We start from the raw sequence: 26,998 nt of genomic DNA on the forward strand, positions 1-26,998 counted from the left end.
GCCTTGGGTGCCAGGCACCAAAAATAAGGTACGCCAATAAGTGAACTCTTGCTTTGGGCACTCTGATTCCATCCTGTGTCTCGAGGCTACAGATAGGGCAGCCATTCACTGGAAAACAGAGATAAAGAGACAGGAAGGGGAAGGGCTTGGGCACCATACTCTGGTTCATGCAAACTCGGTTTCCACACCTGCCCTGCATCTGATCACCAGATGTGACCTGTCCTGGACTACTGCATGATCTGCCTGGGCCACCTGCCATGGCCTCCTGCCTCCCTCCCCTCCTCCCCACACCACCCCCACTCAAAAGGCATGATTCCCAAATACACAACAGCCCACCCAGGACCAGCACCCCCACCATCTCCTTCACTGTGCTCACATGGAGGCCACAATTGACACTGCCCTTGTCATCTCAGGGCCAGGTACCAGAGAGGTGGTAGAGTCCCATGTACCACAGCACCCAGAAATTACTCAAACTAGCCAGTGTAGGCCTACCCGCCCTGACTTTTCCATTCCTTTGTGGAAGAACCACAATAAAGACACTCATCCACTTCCCTTCCCTCCCTCTGCCTCACGACAGACCCTGGTGCTCCCCCATGTCCTCCCCTTCTCCCCGTGGTGTGTCCTCCCTCTCTGGGAACTGTGAATAAAAATTGTCTTCCCAATGGCATATGTCTCCTGATCTGCCTTACTATACTTCAGATTTTATATTAAAACACTATATTAAAGCAGTAAAAACAAACAAAACCCACTCAGTCTTCCTTCCCATTATCAGGACAGGCAGAATAATTAAATAAGTACCTCTCTTTTAGTCCCCTCATCCACTCATCCCTCCACCCATCCATTTGTCCATCCACTGATCCATCCATCCACCATTCAACCATCTACCCATCCACCCATTCATCTACCCATCCATCCATCCATCCACCATCCACCCATCCACCCATCCACCCACCATCTACCCATCCACCCATCCACCCACCCATCCACCCATCCATCCATCCATTCTTCCTTCCTTCCACCCATACCATATTAACTGAGCAGTATGGTAGTTTTTAAACATCTCCCAGAGTGCAGCTTATCCTTCTACTTTGTCACAATATCTTTTTGGTTTACGAACTTTAAATTTTGTAAAAGTTAAATGTATTTCTTATTCTGTATATTATGCTTTTGGAATTCTACCACATCTTTCTCTAAATGTCCTGTAAACATTCTCCTATATTTTCTCCTAAAAAGTCCATTTTTTTTAAACATTTTGACTTCTCACATTTAGGCCTTTAATCTGAGTTATTTTCATGTCCTCATGATGGAATCACCTCCTCCTAATGCCATCACCCTGGGTCTCGAATTTCAATATGTGAATTTGGAAGAGACAATGCCCAACAATTTGATTCAATTCTGACATCTATGGTTGGTGCAGATCCCACAAGTTAAGGGACAATCCTGTACAACAGCTCCCACCCAACACCAGATGCTAATGGAGCTAGGCAGGTGCCCCAGATTGCCTGCACCCCCATCCCCTGATTGCAAACTTGGAGATTCCTCAGGTCCAGTGATTCTCTAGAATGGCTTTTGGGACTGAAGAAAGTATTCTACTTCTAATTACAGTGTTATTACAAAGGACCCCTCAGAAGAGCCAAATGGAAAAGGTGCAGAGGCGAGGCCTGAGAGGAGGAGGGCATGAAGCTTCCAGGCCCTTCCCAAGTGTGCCACCGTTCCAATACCTGAATATGCTCACCAACCCAGGAACTCCTTGAGGGTGGTCCTGAAGTTTCATTATTTGCAATGATGGTTAAATCATTGGACGTTGGTGATCAAATGCAGTCTCTGCCCCTCTCCTTGCTCTGGAGGTCAGGGAATGAAGCTGGAAGGCCCCAGTTCCCAGTGACCAGCATCCATCTCCAAGCCACAGGGGCGCCACCAGGCTTCACCTTATTAACCCAAACTCTAGAAGAACAAGAGACATTCTTTTCACTCAGGAAAATCCCAAGGATTTTAGCAGCTCTGAGCTTGGATCTGGGTACGAAGACCAAATATTTATTTTTATTATACCACACACAGATTTCCTTTTTTCTATTACTTTTTGAAAGTTTTGATAGTTTATATTTTTATACATCTGTCTATTTCATCTGCTGTAACATTTTTTTACATCAAGTTGCTCATGGGTTTTTTAAACTTTTGTAATGAATTCTACTGTGAATTTGTGCCTTCTGATAATGTTCACATGTGTTTTTGCCTTTTTTTTCATGATCTTTAATTCCAAAAGTTTATCTACTTTATCTTCTTAAAGAATCCACTACACATTTGCTAGTTCTTTCTTTTGTCTATTTTCTGTCCTTGAATTTCTGTCCTTATCTTTATCATTTCTGTCCTTCCATTTCTCTAGTATCAATTTCCCATTTCTTGTATTGAATGCTTATTTTATGAATTTCCACTGTTACTTGCTAACTAGCAAGTGTTTTAAATTACTGTTACTGCATTAGGTATATCCCTTGTTTGACTGTCCTTTAGTTCTAAATATTTGATTTTTTTTTCTTTCAAAAGTTCATTTAGTATCAAGCAAGAGGAGACTTTGCTTAACACTACAGAACATTTCAAGATTTGAGTTACAAAAGAATACCACATTATTTGTACTTATAATTGGCTTCTCTTTTAATGCATGTTGGCAAGAGAAAAAAAAAAAACTAGCATATGACTAAAAGATGAAATAACTAAATTCTATGGAAAGCTTTAAAATGAAAGGTGAGGCTTATGTTAGAAGAATGTATTAACATATTTAGCAATCCTATTTGTTTTAACACTAGTTATTAATCAAAGTTATTTTTTTCCTTTTGATGACCTATTTTTTCATATACAGACTGGAAATAACAAAATTTTACATGTCTTTTTTTTTCCTGCCCAGGTTGATGTTTCAACAAAGTTGTTTTAAGTTCCATTCATTCATATTTTAAGCATTTTGATTTATTTAAAAAGGGATTGTTCATAGAAAAAAAAATACTTTGAATAGTATACAGGACGGGTGGAGATTGGCTATTTCATAACATCAGACAGTACAATCAGTATCTGCCACATGGCTGGTCTCTGTAGGTGCCCTTCGCTGTCCTCGCTGAAGGTGCCTTGTGTCTTGAGTTAGTCCACTCCTCTTGCCCATAGGAATCCTAAGTCTGCTCACTGAGTCAGTATCCATAATTATAATAATCAGCTCCACACTGAGCTGGCGCACTGTAGCTGTTCTCCTAGGAATCATAATTCTGTTCCTCATATGCAGTGCTGTATCCATCATCGTAGTCATACTCTCTGTAGGTCTCTTGTGTTGGGGATGGCGGTGGAGGTCTGTACCCAGTGGGGGGGACCCCCTTGCTCTGGGAGTGAGAAGCCCTCTTCCCCGACTCACTGATCCCTGGGTGGACAGAACTCCTCTGGGAGCTGGAGTGCCACGGGGCACATCAACGCCAACTGGCCGGGCAGTAACTCCTCCTCTTCCCCTGGTTACTGCTGGGATGGGCACACCTCTTGTCTGCAGGGTGGGTTTCCCCCGAACCACTGGGACATCTGCATTTTCTAAACCACCATTCAAATATGTTAACTCCTGTAGCTGTGCTTGTCTGATCTCATCACTGTAGTCAGGGATGAGGAACTTTTTGATCTCTGCCAAGGCATGGCCCATCCGGGCATAGGCTTCTGCTGGTGGGGCAAAAACGTCAATGAGGACATGGAGATCATCACTGAGGTGGAAGTACTTAGCTTCTCCACTCTTCCTCAACTCTTCTTCCTTTGCCTTGTCTCTCATGGAGCCTTTCCCCAGGATGGACTTTTTTGTCAAGGTTTCTTTTTATAACCGCTTCAGGGAATTGCCACGTGGACCCAAAAGCTTTCCAGCAAAGTTGAACTTAGGAAACTGTTTTACAGAAATTAACACCTTCTGTCCCAGCTTCATGTTCTTATTAATCACCACGTCAATGTACTTTTCTTCATCCTTGCCTTCTGCTTTTTGAAACTTTTCTATTTCTTGGTTCACCAGGTGCAGGGTGTGCGTGAAGGAGGGGTCCAGCGAGTCCTTCTCCACCATCAGCTCTGGCAGGTACTTCTACTCCATGCTCGCCGGCCGCCCGGGCCCGGGACAGGACCCCGCAGCGCGACCCGCGCGCGTCCCAGCGGCGCGGACCGGACCAGACACCGCGGCAGCGGCTGAGCCCGGCGAGCGTGCGGGCGGCGGCGCGGGGCGGGCACCGGCCGCTCAGTCCGGTCCCCCGGCGCTCAAGACTGCGCGCGGGCGGCCGCAGCCTCCGGGACGCGCCCCGCGCTGCGGGCGCCGGCGCGGTCAGACGGGCCTCGGGCCGGGTGCGTGGCTCTCGCGGAGACTCCGACGCAGGCAGCCCGGCTCACCAGCCAGCGGCGCCCGTCCTGAGCTGCGCACTCTGAACCGCCGTGCGAGCGCCCCGCGCCCGCGGCCCCTTGATAATATGTTATGATTCATCTTTTGAATAACTTAGAAGTATGTTTTTCTTTTGGTGGTGGTGGGGTACCGGGATTGAACTCAGGGCACTCGACCACTGAGCCACATCCCCAGTCCTATTTCGTATATTAGAGACAGGATCTCACCGAGTTGCTAAGAGCCTCACTTTTGCTGAGGCTGGCTTTGAACTCTCCATCCTCCTGTCTCAGCCTCCCAAGCCTCTGGGATAACAGGCACGCACCACCGAACTCAACAGAAGTATGCTTTTTACCCTCTAAATTTGGGATTTTATGTTTTATTATTTAGTATCAGAGTGGAAGTGATACCAATTCTCTGGTAGTCACTGAAACTTCCTTTGTAGCCTAATACCTGATTAAATTTTAAGAGTCTGATGTCTGTTTGAAAAGGATATTTGGCTTCAGGGTATGTTTAGATCAAGTTTGTTTTGTGTGGCTCAAATCCTCTATGATATTACTAATTTACGCTATGACTTTCTGACAGAGAGATGTTAAAAATGTTTCCACTATGATCGTGGGATTTTAGTTTCTCCATTGGTTTTGTTTTCTGCAGGTGAGAACAAATCAATACACAGCGGCTCAGGTCTAGTATATTTTCTGGAAGAATTCTTTCTTTTATCATTGAATAAAGACTTGCTTTTGTCCCAATGACTCCTTTGTCTAGTATTAATATTTCTACACAGCTTTCTTTGGCATACATATTTTCCCAACCCTTATTTTCAAGCTTTCTGTGTTGTTGGATTTAACTGTATCTTATTTATTGTATGTATTGTGTATTTATTTTTTATCTATCCTGTTTTCATTCTGATGACTCATTTCTTCACTTATGGAAAACTCTTTTGTCTTTTCACATGTTGAACTTGCTTCTCCCTCATCATCCTTATTCTCTTCTTCTAACTTGGAAAACATGTGTTCAGCCTGCTCACCCTATCTTCCAGATTTTTGTATAGTTGGACTTTTTTCATCCAGTTAGTCTCTGTCAACTAACATGCAAGTTTAACACATTTACTATTATTGTAATTATTGATGCATTGGGATTTAACAGCTGTATTTGGACTTAATACCTATAATCTTACTGCTCAGACTTTAATTTCTTCCTCCCATTTTGCAGGTTATTGCTGGTTAGTATTTTATGTTTATTTTTAATCTTCCTGACTCCTCATTATTATCATTATTAATGTTAATATGTTTTATAGATAGTGCTAAGTAGTTTGATTGTCATTTAAATCTCTCCAGAAGTAATTTCTACTCCAACTGAAGGAAACCTCTTAAAAGTTCTCCCAGTAGCATCCAGGAATAATGGTAAAATCTCTGTTTCTGAAAATGTCTGCATTAACAACCCTCACTTCTGGATGATAGTTTAGCTAGGTAGTTAATGCTACATTAACAGACACATTTGCTCAGTACTTTGAAGATTATCTAGCATTGTCTTCTGCCATCCATTGTGATGCTAAGAAGTTTGTCCATCAAATTGTCATTTCAGGCAGTTAGTCTTATTTCTTTGATTGTTTTTAAGAGCCCTGTGTCTTTGATGCTCTCTTGTTTCTCCACAGTATGTCAGATGTGTATTTATTTTTTATCTATCCTGTTTTCATTCTGATGACTCATTTCTTCACTTATGGAAAACTCTTTTGTCTTTTCACATGTTGAACTTGCTTCTCCCTCGTCATCCTTATTCTCTTCTTCTAACTTGGAAAACATGTGTTCAGCCTGCTCACCCTATCTTCCAGATTTCTTTGCTGTACTTCTATATTTTCATATTTTTTGTCTCTTTATATCTCGTGCTTCATTTTGGATGATTCCTTCCATGTCTCTAGTTCTTTGTTGTTTGGGGCTCTGCTGTTTATCTCAAAATTAATTTACAATTCCAACAAAGATTTGTTTCACTTCTAGATCTCTTGGATGTTTTTTCAGGTCTGCTTTCCCTTGTTTCAAAATGTCCTCTTGTTTTTTGGCTCCGATTCCTCCTTTTACTTCCACATAGTTTTCAGCACACTTTAATGTTCAGATGTCCTATTAATTTGGGTTAGTAGGGAGCTGATTCTTCCTTGGTTACTTCTAGTGTCTCTCGTGATGGTTTGTTTAGGGGGATGCTTTGTAATGTCTTTGGTTGGAAGCTTATGTTGAGCATTTGTCCTGGTCCTGTGAGCATCCAGTAGGCTCTTGTTCCTGTAGGCAGATTTCATATTTGTCTCTGCCAACACTCAGGGGTATAAATGGCCTGGATCAGTTCTGATGGTCCTCTCATGGTTGGGCTTCTTGTTCTCTCAGCAGTAAAAATCACTCTGTCTCTATTTTTTGCATAGTCCTGGGGTTTTAATCTGAAGAATGTTTCCTTTTTCTTCATTTTTCTCTCTTTCCCTTTTCCCCTCCCTCCCTCCTTCCCTTTTCCCTTCCTACCTACCTTCCTTCCTTCCTTTTCTCTTCTCTTCTCTTTTCTTTTCTTTCTTTCTTCTATCCAAGTCCCTGTTCCCATAGGTGAAGTCTTTCTGATCTGCTTTGCTCCACCTTCAGGGTAGCAGTTCACAGCTCCAGGTTAAGCAGGGACTCTATTCCAGTCATATCACCTTGAGTGATCTCCAAATGTCCCCACCTCCCCCCTTTAAAGCCCCCATCTTGAAAACTGAGGTCATCAGGTATCAACCTCTACTGTGGCACTTGGTCCTTAACTGTTTCCTATCCTAAGGATTTTCCTCCCTCCCTCCCTTCCTTCCTCTTCCTTCCTTCCTTCCTTTCTCTTCCTTCCTTCCTTCTTTCCTTCCCTTCCTGCCCTCCCTTCCTTCCTTCCTTCCTTCCTTTTTGGTATGGATATTTATTCTAGAAACTGTTTGGTGGTGGTGGCATGTTTCAATCACCTCATCTTTGTTCTTGAAGAGAGGAGATCCCAGGTCCCCTGTCCACTACCTTAGTGGAACCCTTCTCCCCTTCCATTCACCTGGGCTACCTTGATTAACACAGGACCCTTTAGAGAAGAGGCCAGGGAAGGGCAAAGACTAGCAGGGGAGAGACAGGCTGAATAGTGACAGAGGGAAACATTGTTGATTGGCATTGGGCATCTCTGCGGGATGGGTTTGGGGAGAGCTGGTCTGGGGTCACAGAAAAGCCCACTTAAATTGGCAGCTGGTGAGTGATTTGAGAGGACTTTCCTACAAGTAGTCACCCAGTGTCCAACTAATTTAGCTCTTTCCAGGGTACAGCAAGATTTCCTGGGAATCCACACTGTGGTTGTGGTAGGCCAGGGGAGCCACCTGCCTCCAGCAGGAGCCCAGTCTGCAGACTGTCTGGGCCCCAGGAGAGAGCGCCCGGGGCACTATAGGTCAGGTGGGAAATTGTTGCTCAGTGGGAGGAGTGTCACAGGAGGCATCAGTCTCCAGTCAAAGGAAGCCTCCTGCTTCCCATCTCCAGTCAACTGGAGGGAACAGAGGAGTCGGCTGTCACAGTTGTCAGGGCTCTGGAATCTCCGCTGAGTAATGGCTCAGAACTTCAAGTCGGGGACTGGGGGCTCTTCAGACCATCTTCCATGTAGGAGATATTGAGTCCTCATCCCGAGGATGGTTGTTAAAGAGGCGGCTAATGGTACGCCATTTATCTGATGGCAGACCAGGGAGGCTCATTAAGCTGACCAGCCTCATCAGCCCCAGAAAGAGATGCAGAATCGGCTGCAGGGAGAGAGGAAAGGAGGAAATGGGAGCACGGGAGTGGTGGGCTTATGAATTGGTGTTTTATGAATTGGTGTTTCTGGAGCATCAAGGGAGGGAACCCAGAGGTCGCCTTCATCCCTGCACTGTTAGGGACACAGGGACTCCACAGCACTCCCTCTGAAAAGGAGGCCCCTGTGTGCATCTGAGCAGCCCCCCAAGATCAGCAACTCCTGATGCTCAACTCCTACCCTGTGCCACCCCCAAACTCAAGAAACCCGCTCTGCAGCACCTGCCTCATAAAGCCAACTCTGGTGGTCAGAAAATCAAGAGCAATCTCACCTCAGCAGGGAAAAACGGGAGCCTCCCCGCCCTGGGAAATCTATGTATAAATTTAGGCAGATTTGCAGTCTTTCCTGGTACAGACTTTTTTTTTTTAACTTCAGAATTTCATTTATTGAACATATTTTTAAAGCAAGCAGCTCTTAGCAAATTAAAGTTAAATAATAATAATAATAATAATAATAATATTCCTTCCACTCTGTTCTGGTGGAAGACATCTCACACTAGCCTGACAAATTCATGATGTGTTTTAAATAGGCAGCCTGCTGGGACCAGAAAGAGCTCAAGTGTAGGAATGCGACCTCTGGGTGACAGCCCGAGCAGAAGAACACCTCAGAAAGCAAGTGTGGACTCTATGGCAGCTTCCTCTCCACCCAAGCAAAAAGGAAAAGAAGGCAAAAATAGGTTTGGAACCACAATTCAATTTGTCAAACTTTCTCTGAAGAATTTTCATCTAATTATGTATACATAACCAGTAAGAAAGCTTTTTCACAAACATTCTCAAGGCCAACAATTATCAAGAAATGACCAAAGTGAAGCAAGTGCGTGGCAGCGAGAACATGGCTTCTGTTTCTGCTCATGAGTAAAAAACCTCCAAATAACTTAGTGGAAAAGCCTGCACTGATGGCAACTGCTGGTGTTTACTGGATTAGAGTGGAGACGGAGCAGTAGCCCAGCTGCACACTGCAGGCTCCCTCCCGCGCATGCTAGCTGCAATCTCTGGAGCCTGGCTTGTGTAACACGGGAGTCCTCGGTCAGCGGCACTCCATGGAATGCTCTCTTCTGAAATGCACCCAGAAGTCAGTTTCACTTACAAACCGCAAAGTAAATTCCTTTCTTCAGAAAAATATCTGCTTGGCATCTCCTGGGCTCTGTTCCATTGGACAATATGGACATTTTAATTTGCTGCCATTAAACATCTTGTTCAGGGCATCTCTTGATATAATATGACCACAGACCAATTTCATGGGTGGGTTGCTATCTGTTGTTTGCTGACAAAGGATGTGATAGACAAATATAGAGTATACCAGCACTTCTTACCAAGGTGTACTTCAATAGGTAATTCGTCTTTCTGGTTCCACACTCCAGTGCACCGCCTCTGCTCCAGGACGGCCTTGATGTTGATTAAAGCTAGCAGCGCCATGCAACCTGCTGAGAAACTGACGCTGAGTGGGGACTCCACGGACAGCCCCAGGAGGGTGCAGGCATCCCGCGTGAAGATGTCACAGATGTTGGCCCACTGGTTCGCGTCCAGGAGGTGCGAGTTCTCCATCCCTTGTGTCAGGTACACGAGGTTTCCCATCAGTACCTGAATGTCTTTTTGATGATTTAGGGCAAATGGCTGAAAATTTTTAGCATACTGTAATGCCTCTCGCTGATTTGTAGTTCCACCCATTAACAAGTTGATAAAATACAGTCGGTGCAGCTTAAATTCCAAGGAGCTGTTTTGCGCTATGAGCATTTCTCGGTTTGACACTGCCCACTCCGGGGCAGGTCTTAGAACTCTGACTTTCAATGCTTCCAATAATCAATTTAACTCCACAAATGGTTCTTTCTGACTTGGGTCTACAGAAAGACCAGATTCCGGGCAGAGCTTCTTGGTCACGTCCAGCATCCCCTGGAGGAATAAGTGCTCCACTATCACCTCATTGAGAAGCCGCTGGCTGTCCGCCTGCCAGTAGCTGTGGATGCCCACACTGCTAATGTCAGAATCGAAGTTCTTGTCAATGGCTTTTCCACCCCGAGAGACACTGCTGTGAATGTCTTTGTGGTCTGAGGTCAATTTTTGAACAGTATCCTTTATTGTTTTACAGCACTGTGTCAAAACAAGTGAAAGTGCCCCTGATAATTCAGCATCTTGGCCGTGGCTCTGCAGGATCTTGCGCTTGAGGCCGCGCACAGCTGCGCGTGGCCCGAGAACTTGAGCAGCACCTTCTCCAGCTCGCGCTCCACCGTCACGCACTGCTCCATGCCGGGTGGCGTCAGCGGCGGCAGGTCGCGAGGCTCCCGCGCGCGTCCCGGCGACCCGGCGCGGAGGCGGAGCGCTAGCCAAGGCGCCGGGGGAGCCCCGCGCGCCCTCCCCATGTCGCCTGGCCCCTTCGTCACGTCCTGGCCCTGCTCGCAGCAGCGCTCAGCCCCGCGGAGCCGCCATTGTTTTGTTTTTCGGGAGCCCCCGCCGCCTACCAGGTCCTCCCTGCTGCACCAGGTCAGCGACTCCAGGGAGAGGCCCTGGTGCATATTTGTTGGTCTCCAGCCAGTCCCAAGCCAAGCCATGACAGGGCTGGCAGTGACTGTAAAGCAGAGCTGTGAACAGCCAGGACCAGGTTTCTGCTTGGGTAGGGAAGAGAGGCAGTGGGTGGGGGAGGTCATGGCTGCTGCCCAAATGAAGTCCAATGGTTTCTGCTTTGACCTAGAGAGCACCAACCTACAGCTTAAAATTATTATAGCTTCTTAAAATGGTTATTGATGATGTACTTGGAAAAAAATCAAAAGGTATGCTGATGGAGAACCAAACCACTCGAGAATGTTAGAAATCGAGTCTCTGCAGCCTGGGCACTCCTCAGCCTCCCATCACGGGCTGACGGGGTTGCTGTCCCTGCCTGCCTGACCCACAGTGAGGTGCATAGCCAGCCTCCGTGGTGTGGCTTCACATTTAGCACCACACAGCACAGCCTGCATTGTGCTGTGAGGCAGGTGATCCCCAGTCCCTGCGGTTCTCTGTGAATGAGGCTTAATTTTAGCTCATGCTGGATGTCCATTGTGGGTCAGCTCTGGCCCAGCCCCACGTGACAATGGATGCAGACAGGAGTGGTGCAGCCACAAGTCAGGGATCAATTGCAGCAATCACTGGATCCCATAGGGGCAAGTGGGGATCCTCCCCAAAGCCCTCAGAGAAAGTGTGGTCTGGTGACCCCCTGCTTCCCACAGCTGACCTCCAGAAACATGCATTTCCCTTGTTTTGAGTCACCCATTTGTGGTATCTGCTGTGCAGTCCTAGGAAATGGGTACAGATTCGCCTTCCCTCTGGAACCCCAGCCCATGGAGCAGACTCTCCCTAGACTTTCAGGGCTCGTCCTAGCAGGGAAGACATAAAGTACGAGCTGGCTTTGAAAACTCCCACAGGAAAGCGACCCACACCACATTGTTCAACTTTCCTTGGACATCCCTGAGCTCAAAAATCAGGGAAATCTGGGCTGGGTTGTGGGTCAGTGGTAGAGTACTCGCCTAGCACGCGTGAGGCACTGGGTTGGAGCCTCAGCACCACACAAAAATAAATAAATGAAATAAAGGTATTGTGTCCATCTACAACTAAAAAATATTAAAAAGAAATCAGGGAAATCTGACTATCAAAGAGATCAGCAAATTTCTAGAAAGAACTAGGTAGTAAATACTTCAGACTTTGCGGGCTGGGTGACTTGTCACAGCTACTGGACTTTGCCATTCTGATGGGAAAACATCTGTAGTTAATATGTAAATGGCATGTGTTCTAATAAAACTTTATTTACAAAGTCAGGCAGCAGACACATCCTGCAGCCCTTCTCTGCTGGCAGGTGTGGTGGGTATTCCTGAGTGGTGGACACACGACTTTGCTCCTCACCTGCTCTCCTAGTTACCTGTGGTTGCACAGCAAGTCACACCTAAGCTTAGTGGTTAAAACAATGGCCATACTTAGCATGGTCTCTGACAGTCCTGGACTGAGTCTGCTCAGCCCTGGTTCACAGGGGTCTTTCACAAGGCTGCTGTCAGCCATGGCTGGGACTGGCGCCCCAAATAAACTTTTCCTCCTCTAAGTTGGTTTTGTTAGGTATTTTGGACACAGCAATGAAGAGCCAATGAAGGCAACCCTGTATATTCTGTGGTTTTACCTGCAGTCAGTACCTATGATAAAGCTTCATTTATAAGTTAGTTGCTGTAACAAAGTAACAGCAAAACTAATAACTACAAATATAGAATGATCATAACTGTAATAGACATTCTTTAAAACTTATGAATTTCTTACCACTGGAATTTTCCATTTAATAATTTCCATTTAATAATTGGCCACCGATCACCATGGAAAGAGAACCCACAAATAAGGGGTGACCACTGTATTTCAATTTCATGAAAATCAATTAAAATTAAATAAAATTTAAAATTCAGTTGCTTAGTTTCTTGAGCCATATTTTGAGTGCTCAGAGTTCATATTCAGCATATGACCACTGTATTGGAGAAAGGGGAGAACGAGAGGGAGAGAGGGAGAGGAGGGAAGACAGAGAGCACCCCACTGGAAGTCAAGAATTTGCCTTAGCTTTGGGTCCTGCCACCAAGGCATTTGAATCCAGTTGACTCCTGGTCCCAGGCCTCCTGGGCTTCACTGCAGCGACAGGAGTCTATTAAATTAAGCCCATGGCTCTGTAGCCAACTCCTAGTTCTTGCCTCCAGGAACCTCGGTTTCCTTATCTATAAGGTGGGATGGCAGAACCTAGCATATGGTGTTAGGGAGATCACACCAGCTCACGAACATCCTGACTGATCTCCCCGCTTCAGTCAGCTCTACACTCATGGAGCAGCCAGAGGGATCCCCCTAAATCTCCAGGGGATTCTTCTACACTAGAGAATTGTGGGGACCCTCAGAGAACCCTGCAAGGATGGGTTCCTGGTTCAGCCTGGAAAAGCCTGAGCAAGTGTGTGGGGCCTGCCTCCCCCAGAGATGTCTCCAGGTGGGGAGTGGGCTGCGGCTGTTTGGGTGGTGGAGCCAGCACAGGGCTTGGGGGCAGAGGCACAGCCCAGTCAGAGGCCTAGGGTTATCTGTCAGTGCACAGGGTGGAAAGTTCCCTGAGAACCACAGAGAGAACCAACACGGGGCCACCCAGGAACATGTCCAGTGGGCCCCTGAGGGAGGGCCGGGCCCAGAAGCATGCTGGAGGGCTTCTGCTGATGTCCAGACAGACAGAATCAACGGGCACTGAGATCTGAGGAACGACACTGGGGACTGACCCTCCAAGGAACCCATGCAAGTTAGGAGAGGAAGCCACCCAGACAGCAGAACCACTCTTCCAGGAACCTCCGCCCCCCTTTCTGCCATGTCTGGAGCAGATCATCCACCCCCACCCCAAGACTACAGCGGCTGAGCTGGGGGAGAGAGAAGACTAACCTCCAAGACTAACTTGGAGGATGTGATTAAATAGTGTGAGTTCATAGGAGGAAAAAGAATTTCCTTTCTTTCCTCAACCCTCATAAATTCTTAGTGGGGACGGCCCCAGTAGCTAGGGACAGACTAACAGAAAAAGAGAAGTTTATTAACCTGTGTGTTTCCTGTATCCGGGGGAGACACCAGGAATCGCAGTCCCAGAGGTGGCTTTGGGTTCCCGCTTCTGCAGCATCTTCCACAAAGAGCACTGGGTTTTCAGAGCAGTGATGAGACAGAAGGAAAGAACTCAAAGTCTCAGGGAGGCAACTCAGGAAGGCAAACTCCTGGCAGACAAAGGCCGAGAGTGCCACATGAGCCTGGTGGGCCCAGCCTCCCCCTGGTGCAGCTCCAGCGTCCAGAGCGTCTTGGTGGCCAGCCGTGTTCTTCCTGTGGAGCACAGGGCAGGGCACCTTCATCTGTGCAAAACCATGTCCTGCTTGTAGGCCAGCACAGGGAGGGCGGGGCTTTCCTGCAACGGCTTCTTAATTGCCTTTTGCTCAGCAAACCTCATGCCAAAAGGTGTGTATTCTGGGGTGGCATATTCTGATCTCCTGCAGACTGACCATTCTGAGGCCCAAATTAAGACTGTGTTTGTGACCCCAAAGGGGCTCCAAGCTCTTATCTAGGAGGAGCCAGGAGCCAAGGCATCTGCCAGTGTTTTCACCCAGGACTGAGGGAAGATGAATCTCCTCCCTTCCACAGAGTAAGGGGTGGAGGGAGGGCCGGGAGTGTGGCTCAGTGGTAGAGCAATTTCTTAGATTGTGCAAAGACCAGGGCCAGGACTGAGGAGGGCCACACCTGCTGCTGTCTGGGTGTGTTTTCAGTGTGTCCCCAAAGCTTCATGTGTTGGGAGATTGGTCCCAGGGTGGTGGTGTTGGGAGGCAGTGTGGAGCCTTTAAGAGGCAGGGCCTAAAGAGAGGTCCTCAGGTCACTGAGGGTGCTGCTCTGGAAGGACATGAGACCCTGAATCTGGCCACACCCAGCCTCTGGCTTGAGTTAGGAGATGCAATGGCTCCTGCCTTGTTATCTGCTCTGACAGCCTCAGCAAAGCTGGCATCATGCTGTCTGGACTTACAACCTCCAAAACCATGAGTTAAATATACCTCCTTTCTCTGTAAAGTTAGCTTGTCTCAGGTGTTCCCTTGTAGTAACACAAAACTGACCAAGGTTGATGGTTATTTGAGGGAAGGATGGGGTTATAATGGACTTTGCCTTTTGTTTTTCTTTGTTTTCTAATTTTTCTACTGTTGGACGCTTGTGTTTCCTACTGTGTTAACTTCCCTGGTGCCCCCACAGCCCGGCCCACCACTGTGCTGGGTTCCTCATGTCTGGACATCTCCCCTTAAACATGGAATCTATTGAACTTTGCTTTAGGTGATGCCACAGAATGGAAAGAGCTGGTTAGAGTCCCAGTTATCACTGACTGGCTGTGTGATCTTGAACCTATAACTTAACTTTTCTGAGTATCTTCATTTCTGAAATAGAGTTCAGTGTGGGCCATTAACTCATAAGGTACCTCTGGGCAGATTTGAAGAAGGTGCCTTCTGTGGGCAGCTGCAGCATGTGTGTGGCTCCCACCTGGGTGAGGAGAGCCCAGACTGAATTGTGTACCACACATCATTTCCATCTTTGCTCTTGTGCAACAAAAACCTGCCCATCTGCACATGGCAGCCATGGGAGTGGCCCAGAGTCTTGCATGCCGTGGAAAACATAAGCTTTAAAATCAAAGACAAGGCCCACTCCTTGGCACATACCCAAAGGACTTCAAATCAGCATACCATGGTGAAACAGCCACATCAATGTTTATAGCAGCTCAATTCACAATAGCTAGGCTATGGAACCAACCTAGGTGCCCTCCAACAGATGAATGGATAAAGAAAATGTAGTACATATAACAATGGAATATTACTTGCCATAAAGAAGAATGAGATCATGGCATTTGCTGATCAATGGGTGGATCTGGAGACTCTCATGCTAAGTGAAATAAGCCAATCCCAAAAAGCCACAGGCTGAACATTCTCTCTGATATGTGGAGGCTAACACACATTGAGGGGGAGGGATAGAAGTTCACTGGATTAGATGAAGGGGAAGGAAGGGAAGGAAGGGGAATGGGAATAGGAGAGACAGTGGAATGAATGGGACACAACTTTCCTACGTTCACATACGGTCACTCGACCAGTCTAACTCCACATCATGTATGACCACAATAATGGAAAGTTATACTCCATGTATGTGTGATATGTCAAAATGCATTCTACTGTCATGTGTAAATAAAAAGAATAAAGAAAACATTTTTAAAATATCAAAGATGAGAGTCTGAACCCTTGCTTGGTCATAGGCACATCCACGTTCCAAGTCGCATAGTGAAAGGTGCGGGGGTTTCGGGAAGCTGGTTTCAGCAGGCGCAGCTTCTGTGACTGGAGGGTTCCCTGCGTTTTCCGTCTGTGTGGAATCCGTGTCTGGTGAGGGGCGAGCACAAGGGAAGACCTGGGGGCAGGGGGAGCTTTGCCAGGATGGTTCCCTTCCCAGCCAGCCCAGGGTCAGCCACGGAGTCCCACTGAGCCACCATTTTTAGCCAGCCCTGCCGCCTGCCCCGTGCCCACCTCTGCTGGTCCCCAGGCAACACAGTGGCCATAGATTGGCAAGCCCTGAGCTTCCTGCTTCATGGTCTCTCACCCTTCCCCGTGCCAGGGTCCAGGCTTGGGGCTCCATCTTCCAGCATGACCTGGACACGTGGCTCCTGTTCTCAGAGCAGGAAAGCCCTGGATGCCAATCATGGGGTGAGGCTGGGGAATAAAGTCCCCTAAAGACGCTGAGGACCTAGTCCCTGGGACTTGTGAAAAGGTCACCTTACATGGCAAAAGGGACTGTGCAGAAGTGATGTCGTCCAGGATCTGTCCTGGGTTTTTCAGGGATCCAGATCTAATCACAGAGCTCCTAAAATAGGGAGGAGGGAGGTGGGAAGTGAGCAAGGCTCTGCTCCTGTCGCACACCCTGCGCTGGGACTGATGTGTCCCTGAGTGGGAAGGCAGCTTTGCATCTGGGTGACCCCTGGGTACCTGGCTCTCATCTGTGTCCTTCGATATGTTAAAACCACAGTTTTAACTGTAGCACCGTCCCGAGTTCCGTGAGCCTGTCTAGTGAGTGATGGAAACTTAGCAGGTATCCCTGAATTGGTGGCTAATCCTTCAGAAGGAAAGGTGGTCCGGGGACCCCACCAGCCTTGTGGCTGGTGTCTTGAGTGAGAGCAGTCTTGTTTCCCAGTCTGTGGGGTCCAGGGCAGATGTCCCTCTGGCTTGGGCCTCAGGTAGTCCTGAGTGTAGGGTATAGCTGTATTTGGGGTGGCCTAGTCCCGGTCAGTGCAGGGGAAGAATTGGGAGAAGGAAGATGGCAAATGGCAGAGGCTGGGCTGTCCAGGAACACTGGCCTGAGAAAGAGGAATCCAAGGGTCTATGAGCCCAGGTTGAGCAGGGGTCACTGGACAAAGGTTGCTTCCACAAGGTAACCAGTTTTTCCCAGACCTGAGGACTCGGGGGTCTCAAAGCCCTACTAGTGTTTTCCTGGTCAGAATGCAAGCAGGACCCCGTCCTCTCCGAGTCCCTTGGCCCTGGCCTGGAGCATTCAGCTGCACATAGCTAGCCTCACTGCAGCCCGCTGGAGCCTTCAAGACTGCCCTCCTGCCTGGATTACAGCCTCAGGCACCTAGAAAAAGTGAAAGTCGGATTTACCAAAAAAGGAGAGAAGCAGAGGACTGATTTGCATTATAAGGAATCGTGTGTGTGTGTGCCACACCTAAAATCTCCTTTTTAAATTGCAAGCACCCCTGGGGCATTGGAAATAGAAATCAGCTTAGGAAATCATGATTCGCTTCCAGGTTTTAGAAAGGCCTCTGCCGCACCCAGTGAAGCCGACTCCAAAGATAATATTTTAGGAAGGTAGAGGTGGAAGGCGTTTGCCACTGCTGGTCAGCAGCCATCCTGAGGCGGGGGTGGGGGCGGGGAGGGATGGCGACAGCAGGGATGGCGACAGCAGTCATGGCTCTTCCTGGGTTTTCTAAAATCCTGAACTTTCAGCTGGTAAATTCATGGATAAACCTTTTTTTTTTTTTTTTTGTAAGATTCTCTATTTCTGCTTATGGGATTTTTATCCTCTCAATAAAGGAGAGTTGTTCCCTGTGAAACAATTGAACTTAATGTTTATGGCTGCTGTGGGGAGGCTCCAGGGATGTGGTGGTTTTGCTGAGTCATGGGCTGGTCATGGGAGGAGCCACTGAACGAGCCAGGATGCTGAGTCCCAGGCCGGGGTGGAGGGAGCTGCACCAAGGTGGGCCACCCAGGGCAGGTCTGGCTCTTGTCCTTTTTTTTTTTTTTTTTTTTTTACCTAAATGGCTTCCTGAGTTAAAAGAGAGAGTTGGAGTCCATGTTTGTGGTCCAGACAATAGGAAGACTTTTTCATATAGTTTCTTTAAGACTTTGTCCCTGTCTTTCCCCAGGTGACTTTACAGCGGCAGTAGCAGGAATCAAATGGTCACGCGGAATGAAAGTGGGGGTCCGGGTGCCACCACCTCCCCCCAACACCCCTGAGGGCAGGGACACAGAGCTGTGCCGGCACAGGCACAGGGGGAGCCCACTCGAGGAGGACCAGGAGTGCTGGCCATCGCCGTGAGTGTGAAGTACCTACCTGGCCGAGGGCAGCAAGGTCTCTCCTGACAGTCCATCTCCCAGCAGATGTGGCTGGGAGTCTGTCCCGGCCTTTGGAGGCTGGGCCCTGCAGGGCTGGGCATGGCCATGAATGGGACATGGGGTGGACAGCAGGGACTGTGGCAAGACCAGGTGGCATCTGAGGCAGAGGTACCCAGGGAAGGCCTGCCCACGTGCCCTCCCTGCTCAGACACGGGGCCGTGTGGAGCACACGCTAGCCATGGGAGTGCTCTGGACATGACCGTGTCATCCACCTGCTGTGGAGTCTCGGCAGTCCCTGTGAGTGCCACGCCCTCCTGAATCACCTGTCCTCACAGAGTGGCCCACACTGCTCCTCTTGCAGGCCCTGTGCTGCTTCAGCAGTGGCCTGAAGTCCTGGTTCCAGTGCAGGGTTGGGCCTGACCTCGAAGCTCTGCCACCCTATGTAGCAGCAGGGCCAGGTCCACCCTCTCGGCCCAGAGGGGCAGTGAGAGGACTCATGGGGGAGGGGGCAGGGGACACTTCCCCAGAGCTGCAGCCACTGGGAACAGATTGACTCCTTGGCCTCCAGGGAAGGTTGTCACTGGGACTTCAGTGAAGGGACATGGAGACGGTGTCAGGAATCTGGTCAGTGACAGCCATGGCAGCAAGTCTGTGGTCCTCCTCCTTGGGCCTCAAGGTAAGGGGGGGACGTCCTCTGCAGTCAGTCCCTCTTGGGGCTTGCCTCAGCTGGAGATTGCTGCCTGCTCAGATGATGCCCATCCTTCAGTGGCCTCAGTCCCAGGAGAGGTCAGCATGCAGGGATCTACCATCCTGACCCTCCATTCTCAATCCAGGACGGCTCCAAAGGGTCAAGGGCCTCAGAGCTCCCGGGAGGGTCAGCTGAGTCTTCCGTGGAGACTGGTCACAGCTCAGCATCTCCCTCCTCCCCGGGCCTCCTTCCCCTCCCTCCTTCCACAGGTGGGGCCCCCAGGGCACCCTTAGTAAACCTGGTGACTCCAACGGACCACTCGGGGACTTCCTTAGGGACCCAGCCCATGACAGGGCCAGGAGAAGACTCCTGGGTTGGATTATGGAAATGGATCATGCACCACCTGGTTTCAAGGAGAACCCCAAGGGCAGCGGGAGATGGGCCCAGATGGAGCCTGGCGCAAAGCAGCAGAATTTGCCATGACTTTTGCCCATGGTGAACAGGAACAGTGGTGGAGCGTGCTCTGGTTGGGGCGATGGACAGGGCATTTGATAAATGTGGGGGAAATACTTGCCAAATAGGACAGCGATGCTTTGGGGAAAGATAACAAAAAACTGAGTGACAGGTTTGCAGTTAAAAGCTCTGTGTGATGGTAGAGGACCTTTTGGGGCTGCATCAGCAGCTCTCATCTCTTAGGATGCATAGAGGCAGCAGAGAGTAAGGCCCAAGGCTTCTCCCCATGAGAGCCTGAGCTTGGGCTGGGGATGGAGCTCAGTGGTAGAGCACTTGCTTAGTACCTGGGAGGCCCTGGATTCCATCCCCAACAATGCACAGGCCCCACCCCCAAAAAAGGTGGTAGAGCCTCATAGAAGGTCAAAGAACATCTGCCATGTCAAGCCAGGGCCATGACTAGGAAGACTGAGACGGGAATATCTGGAATGACATTGCCCAGAACCTGGAATCCCAAGGTTTTCCCAAACACTGAGCCTGCCAGAGAAACCGATTGCTCACTATGAAGGGCTAGCAAGCCAGGCTCAGTGGCTCAAACCTGTTGTCCTAGCGACTTAGGAGGCTGAGGCAGGAGGATTGCAAGTTCAAAGCTAGCCTTGATGACTTAGTGAGACCCTCTCTCAAAATAAAACTTAAAAAGGGCTGAGGGTGTAACTCAGTGGTAGTGCACCCTGCATTTAATCCCCAGGATCCCTCCCCACCCAAAAAAAAATGGCTAGCACCACACCTAGCCCCTTGGCTTAAATGGAGAGTACTCTTCCTGCAAACCTGCACACATCCTTCTCAGAAACTGCCTACAGTCCCCTCCTGGCTGCCAATCAGCAGGGGAAAGTTGTGACCCTACTCAGCTGAAGGCATGCTGGGCCTGACAAGGGATGTGGGACCCAGCCAGCCTGCCCCAGCAGGAGCCAGACATGTGTACAGCAGCCTGATCACGTGGAGAGGGGCATAAGGAAGCTCTTGTGTGTGTGTGTGTGTGTGTGTGTGTGTGTGTGTGTGTTGAGGATTGAACCCAGGGCCTCATGCATGCTAGGCAAACACTCTACCACTGAGCCACATCCCCAGCCTGGAAGCTCTCCTCTTGGACAGAGAATTCACACCTTGGCGAGGACCTCAGAACAGAATCCTGAGATTTTAAGTAGAAGTCACTCAGGAGCAGAGCAGATGGGTGGTAACAGGCACCGCTCTACCTGGACAATCAAATCAAGGACAAAGGAGTAGGAGGCAGAGGAACATTGTGATTCTTTGCTCAGCTTCTGGACTTGAGCTGGTTCCACACCCAGGACCTGCTGCCTGAAGGAGCTTGGTCTCCACAGCTGGTGTTCATGGTGTTGATCCCCATCTTTCCCCATGCCCTGTTCCCTACCCAACAGATGGGGACCTGTAGGGACAGATCCCACTCAGTACTTATTTTCCTGGCCCCTGGATATATATACAGAATATTTAGAGTAACTGGAGTTGTACGTGAACTTGGAGTGGCACCCACTGGGCCTGGACAGTGGCGAAACCACCGTGATGGATGTCAGCCACCCAGAGCATGTCCCAGTGAGTGGTATTTTGGTTTCCATCCATGGGAGCCTATGGCAGACTTCAAGTTCAGGGTCTCATAGTGTTCTTTGGTAGAACCCGCCCAAGATTTGCCTTTGCCTCTCCACAGGAGGATGTCTCCCTCTGTTTGAGTGTCCCCTGGAATGGAGATCAACCTCTCAAGTAGCAGAGACATTGGCAAAAATGGGTTAACCAGATCTTCAGGTGGAAGTTCGTGTCTATGCCTCCAAGATAATAGAAAGCAGAGTGAGAGAGAAAATCGGTAAGTTTGGAAAGTGCTGCCCATGTTCCCTGATTTCATGCCACCAGGTCCTCATGTAGCAAGACCCACCTGTGAACTGAGTCTATAATGTCCCCTTTCCCCCACCAGGCAGTTCTTGCTGCAGGTGTGGAGCTCAAATTCGTATGTGCTCCGTGGTTCAAGGAATCCCTGGCTCAACGTGTTTAAAAAGAACCCAGGTTAGATGACACACAGGGGTGCAATGGGGGAAATCAGGCTGTGGGAAAATCTACAGGTGAGCAAAATGACCTCCCCCAAACCAAAGCCTCTTCCTCCACCAATCATATCAATGCCAAGGTAAAAGGGAGGCTGAGGAGGGAGAGGGTAGATGAAAAGAGATTTAAAAGCACAGATCAGCCAGCTGTCATGTGTGAATCTTATTTGGATCCTGATTTTAAAAATATTTTGGGGACTCAGAAAATGATACCCCAAAGAGAAGACCTCCAAAGCAGTTTCTCTGTGATCTTTCCCTCCCTACCTGTTCAGCACCTCTTATTTTTTAAGGCAGGTCATAGAAACCGGAACGCCTTTCCCCAAAGTCACCTTTGTCTGCTTTAAGAGGACCCAACAATATCATTGTAACAATTATATTGAAAAATATTTATTAATGTTTTAGTTGTGATCATGATATTGTATTTAAAAGTCTTTCTCTTTTAGTAACACATAATAAAATATCTGTTGATAAAATGAAAATATTTAAATGGTGACTCTGGGGTGACACCCACAGGTTCCTGGAAAAAGCAAACAGTATTTTAAAACCCACAAAACACACAGGGAAAGACACCATAAAAAATGTCAATATAAAAAACAAATAGGAGAATTAGGTCCCAAAAAACTTCAGGTGTTGGAATTATCAGATATTCCAAAGGAAATAAGTACATTTGAAAATAATAATTGGGAGGAAATAAAAAAAAAACTACTGAATGGCTTAAAGAGAAGATTAAATAAATTGAGGAGAGAATTAATGAACTGGAAAAGAGATCTGAGGAAATTACCTGTATTATAGTACAGAAGGTTGAAGAAATGAAAGATATGAGAGAAAATTATAGAGACATTGAGAATAAAGTAAGAAGGTAAACCTCTAAATAACTGGCATTACAAAATGAGGTGGCAGATTCAATAAAGACAATGGAGAGAGGCGATATTTTAAGAGATAACAGCAGAGAATTTTACAGAATTATTAAAAACCATGAATTGTGAGGTTACAGAAACATAAATTCCAAGATAGATAAAGAAGAATTCAATACCCAGAAACACTATACTGCAGTACAGAACACAAAAGACAGAGTGGAGATTCTTAGAGGAGGTCAAGAGAATAACCTCTGGACGGCAGCTCTCTCCTCACCACGGAAGCCAGACAGTGGAATGATATTCCTGAACTACCAAGAGAAAACAACTACAATTATATACCCAGAAAACTATTAAAAATAAGGGTAAAGGAAAGTTATTTTTCAAAGACTTAAGAGAGCCTTCTGACTACCCAGATCCTCACTAGCGCTCTAAAGGTGGTTCTTCAGGAAGAAGAGAAAGGATCCAAGAAGGAAGCTCTGAGATATAAGAAAGAATGCTAAGCTTAGGGTTGGCTAAATGAGTAACTGCTCACCAACATGATGTCTATTTTGTGGGATTTTTTTTTTAAAACGGAAATAATACTGGACAGGGAGAGATTGTTACCATGGGGATGCCCTATTGACACTTCAGAATCATGGAGAAATGGGTTTTCATGGAACCCAATGCTGGTTATTGTGAAGGCAGCTCAGGTGCAAAGACTGAAGAAGCAGTACAGGTGTTTGGAGGCTTTTGCTTTGGGAATTTAATTCCCATGAGAGCAGATAATTTTATTTGGCACTCTAAAACTTAGTAAGGGAAAGATGCTCATATCTACGTTGTGGACGTTGAGTTATCTGGGCTCTCTGGTCACATGATGCACATTGTTAAACCCCTCTCTAGTGCTCTAGGTGTCCAGTGTAGCTGGACATAATGTGAGATGGAAATAACACCAGGGTATAGTGTCATCTGGAAGTCACTTCAAGTCTTATGCCATTCCCTCTTCCCTCTCTCCCTCCCTTCTTCCCTCCCTCTCTCTCCATTTTTTACCCCCTCCCTCTCTTTCTCTCCCCCTCCCTCCCTCCCTCTCTGTCTCTCTCTCTGCCATATGAGGGCACAATGAGAAGGTACCTGTCTGAAAGCCAGAACTGTGCCTCATCATGAACCCCACTGTGCTGACTACCTGATCTTGGACACCCAGTCTCCAGAACTGTCATCTCTATTATTTGTTCGTTGCTGCTTTGGTGGTGCTGAGGATGAAACCCAGGGCCTTGTACATGCTAGACAAGTGCCCAGCCAACTGAGCTGCACCCCAGCCCCAGCCTCCAGAACTGTGAGCAGACATATTGCTCTTGTTTAAGCCACCCGCTCTATATGATTATGATACTGCAGCCCCAGAAGGTTGATATGAGGATGTTGGTGGACTCCATTTGCCACTTGATGGAGACTGGACGAAGGTCACACACTGTGCAAGGCCCTCTGTTCCTTTCCCTGGCCTCCATGCCTCAGGCCAGGACAGATGAACCTAGGCCCCCGCAGGGCATCCGTCATGGCCCTCCCTTCATTAAGAACATGCCAAAGTGCCCCACGGTCACAGTGACCAGGAGCTGGCCAGAGGGTGGTAAGACCCCAAGATCTATGCTTTTATTTTGTTTGCTTTGCATTTCAGACAAAGATAACACACCCTTGTGATAACAATCAAAAGAAAGAGAGAGCAGATAATGGCTCATCCTTCCTCCTCCCTCCCAGTCAGACCCCCAGGGGAGGGGGTGGGTAGGCATTCCATTTTAACCACTCTGATTTTGTTTTTCTGGTGGTTATCTTGGAAACTCTAGATAATGTGCTATATTGCTAGTTCTTGATTTTTCAATAGTAGCCATTGGCTTCCCATTGTGGAGAAGGAGAGGGCAGCTCTGTCCCTGCTCTCCACCACCTCCCCTGCCTCTCCACGGCAGTGCTGGGTTCCTTTTAACTCTAAGGCATGGAAACCTTTACTCCCGTTGCCTCACCTGCTGACAGTGTCTTTCTGTGGCAGGGCTACCTGCACATGCGCCCTTTACCCAGCATATTTCTACTCGATCTGACTCCACGTTGTCAAAATTCCTCTCCTTTATCTGCTCCTGAGCTCCAAGCCATTCTCTGTTTTATCCACAGCTTGATTCTAAAAGTTAAAAGGAATTAGTGACATTTATGTTTTTATGCCCTTGCAAATATTTTTTGCCATGGGGCCAAGTAATGTACTCAGAATATACACTTTGGGTTCAATGTCTAACAACCGTGGATCAATCATCGGTGACTATTTATAACATCAAGGGCAAATAGATTCTCTTTCCTTATAAGGAACCAATAGCTTCAAATCATGCAGCATTTAATCTCTTTGCAGTTCTGTTTATAATTTTCTTACATAATTGCTCATTTTTCCTGCATTGTCTTTTTCTCTTGGCATTACATACTTTAATTTTATCTCCATTGTACTATAATTTCCCCCAGAAAGTCTCCCTCCTAAAATCTTTATTCTTCTTTTTCCAATTTTTACTGGTTAGTCTCAAGCTCAGGATGGCCAACCATCCTAGATTTCCCAGGACGGAAGGGTTTCCCCAAGAAACAAGACTTCCAGGTCTGAACATGACAAGTCCAGGTCAACTGGAATGAGCGGGTCAAGCTAGCCCAGGCCTGAGAGAGCCTGTGCGGTGGGAGCTTCTCTCGACTCCTCCTCTAGATTGGATTCCGTTTCCTGGCTCTTCCTCTCTCCTTTATTCCCTGATTTCTCTTTGAACATCCTCAAGCAACTTTAAAAGTGTGTTCACGTGCACATATCAAACGATCCCGCTGCACACAGCTCTCGTCAGTTACACCTCGGTAAAGCTGGGGAACAAATTTAAAGTGCTGCGTTGAAGATACACTTTGTCCTCACTCGCTTGAAACACCATCACTCTGCCCTCAGACTTACTGATAAATAGTTCAGCTAAGAATAGAATTCCAGGCTGAGAAAAATGACTCCCCCATAACTCAGGCCTGTTGCACGTCCCCAGACCCCAGTGTGGGGTTGGGCTGCTCTCCTTTCTGTTCGGCACCTGCTTCTCTTCTCTCCCCGTTTCTCCTCTGTTCCTTCTAGCACTACATTTTGAGATCATTTATTTTCCAGTCCTTCTAATGAACTTTTAACTGTAGCAAGCATATCTGTTAATCTCAAGTGCTCCTTGGTTGTTCTCTGATTTGTTTTCCTAATAAAACTGAACTATTGTTTTTTTTTGTTGTTGTTGTTGTTGTTGTTTGTTATTTTTTGGTCTGGAATATCTTGTCTAATCTCTCTTAATATATTCACTAAAGCATTTAGAGGTTACCTTCAGTCCCATGAACCATTTCCTCCAGGCCAGCATTTTTGTGTCTTCCAGATGCTTACCCTTTTGCTAGTGATCCCATCCCCAAACCTGGGATCCTTCAAGACTCATTCATGTGTAAGAGTGAAGGACTGGGTGACAGGGTGTTCTTTCCTCTGCCATTGTGTAAATTAACCTCCCAATCTGCTCCTGTGTCAGGGGGCTAGGGCTAAGATTAGGGTTAGGGTTAGGGTTAGGGCAGGGCTAGTGTTAGGGTTAGGGTAAGGGCTAGGGGAGGGCAGGCTTCATGGTAGAGTGAGCTACCAGAGCCCCTCCCCTAGCAGGGTTAGGGCTAGGGCTAAGGTTAGGGTTAAGGTTAGGGTTAGGGTTAGGGCAGGGCTAGTGTTAGGGTTAGGGTAAGGGCTAGGGTAGGGCAGGCTTCATGGTAGAGTGAGCTACCAGGGTCCCTCCCCACACTCTGATTACGGAGAGGGATTTGCTCGGGACATCACCCTCTTCCCAAGTGCCATGGTCATACTTGGTGACTTGCATAGCCCTGGACTTTCCTTGGCTGTTAGTCCTTAGCAAGGAGTCTTCAATGGGTAGGAAGGGTGAGTGGCACTTGTTGGATAAGCAAACCTTGCACAACTCCTCTGACCTTGGCAACTTGGCTGTTGGGCTCTGCAGTATCTGAGTCTAAGCCCAGGGGCTGTGGGGCTTCTGGCTGCCTGGTCTCTGTGCCCCTCTCTGCAATCCCATCACAGCGTCTCCTTGGTTGCCATGTTCTCCACCTGTGTATCCCAGTATGCCCTCCAATCCGTGGCCTCCCTTCCGGGTGTGGGTGACCTCTCACCTTCCAGGCCCCGTTTTATGTTGTGTGTTCCTTTGGTGCTTACCCTTTTTCATTTCAGCGGGAGCTTGGAAGATACTTGGTCTGCTTTCTGCCTCTGTAACAGAACACCACAGACTAGGTAGATTATATACAATGGAAGCTTATTTAACTCGTGGCTCTGGAGGCTGGGAAGCCCAAGATAGTGGGGCTGCATCTGGTTGGGGCCTTCTTGCGGCGTCACAACATGGCAGAAGGCATCACATCACAAGGAGAGAGAGAGACAGATGAGTAGAGGGTGGGAACTGATATATCCTTCAATCAGGAGCCCTCTCTGCTGACCATTAAACTTCTTTTGTGATAATGACAATAATCCTACCACCTCCTAGAGGTCCCACTTCTTGATACTGTTGGAATGACAACTCAAGTCCCGCATGAGTCTTGGGGGCACATTCAGAGCGTAGCCCACTCCTG

At 47.9% G+C, this 26,998-nt stretch overlaps 2 pseudogenes; both read right to left on the bottom strand.

The window, feature by feature from the left end:
* Window positions 1-3,009: 3,009 nt before the first annotated feature.
* On the bottom strand, window positions 3,010-4,093 carry LOC124991943 (KH domain-containing, RNA-binding, signal transduction-associated protein 3-like; annotated as a pseudogene).
* Window positions 4,094-9,289: 5,196 nt separating this feature from the next.
* Window positions 9,290-10,421, bottom strand: LOC124990154 (E3 ubiquitin-protein ligase RMND5A-like; annotated as a pseudogene).
* Window positions 10,422-26,998: the final 16,577 nt, after the last annotated feature.

The sequence above is a fragment of the Sciurus carolinensis genome, chromosome 8, assembly GCF_902686445.1.
Source record: "Sciurus carolinensis chromosome 8, mSciCar1.2, whole genome shotgun sequence".
In the NCBI taxonomy this organism is placed as follows: Eukaryota; Metazoa; Chordata; class Mammalia; order Rodentia; family Sciuridae; genus Sciurus; species Sciurus carolinensis.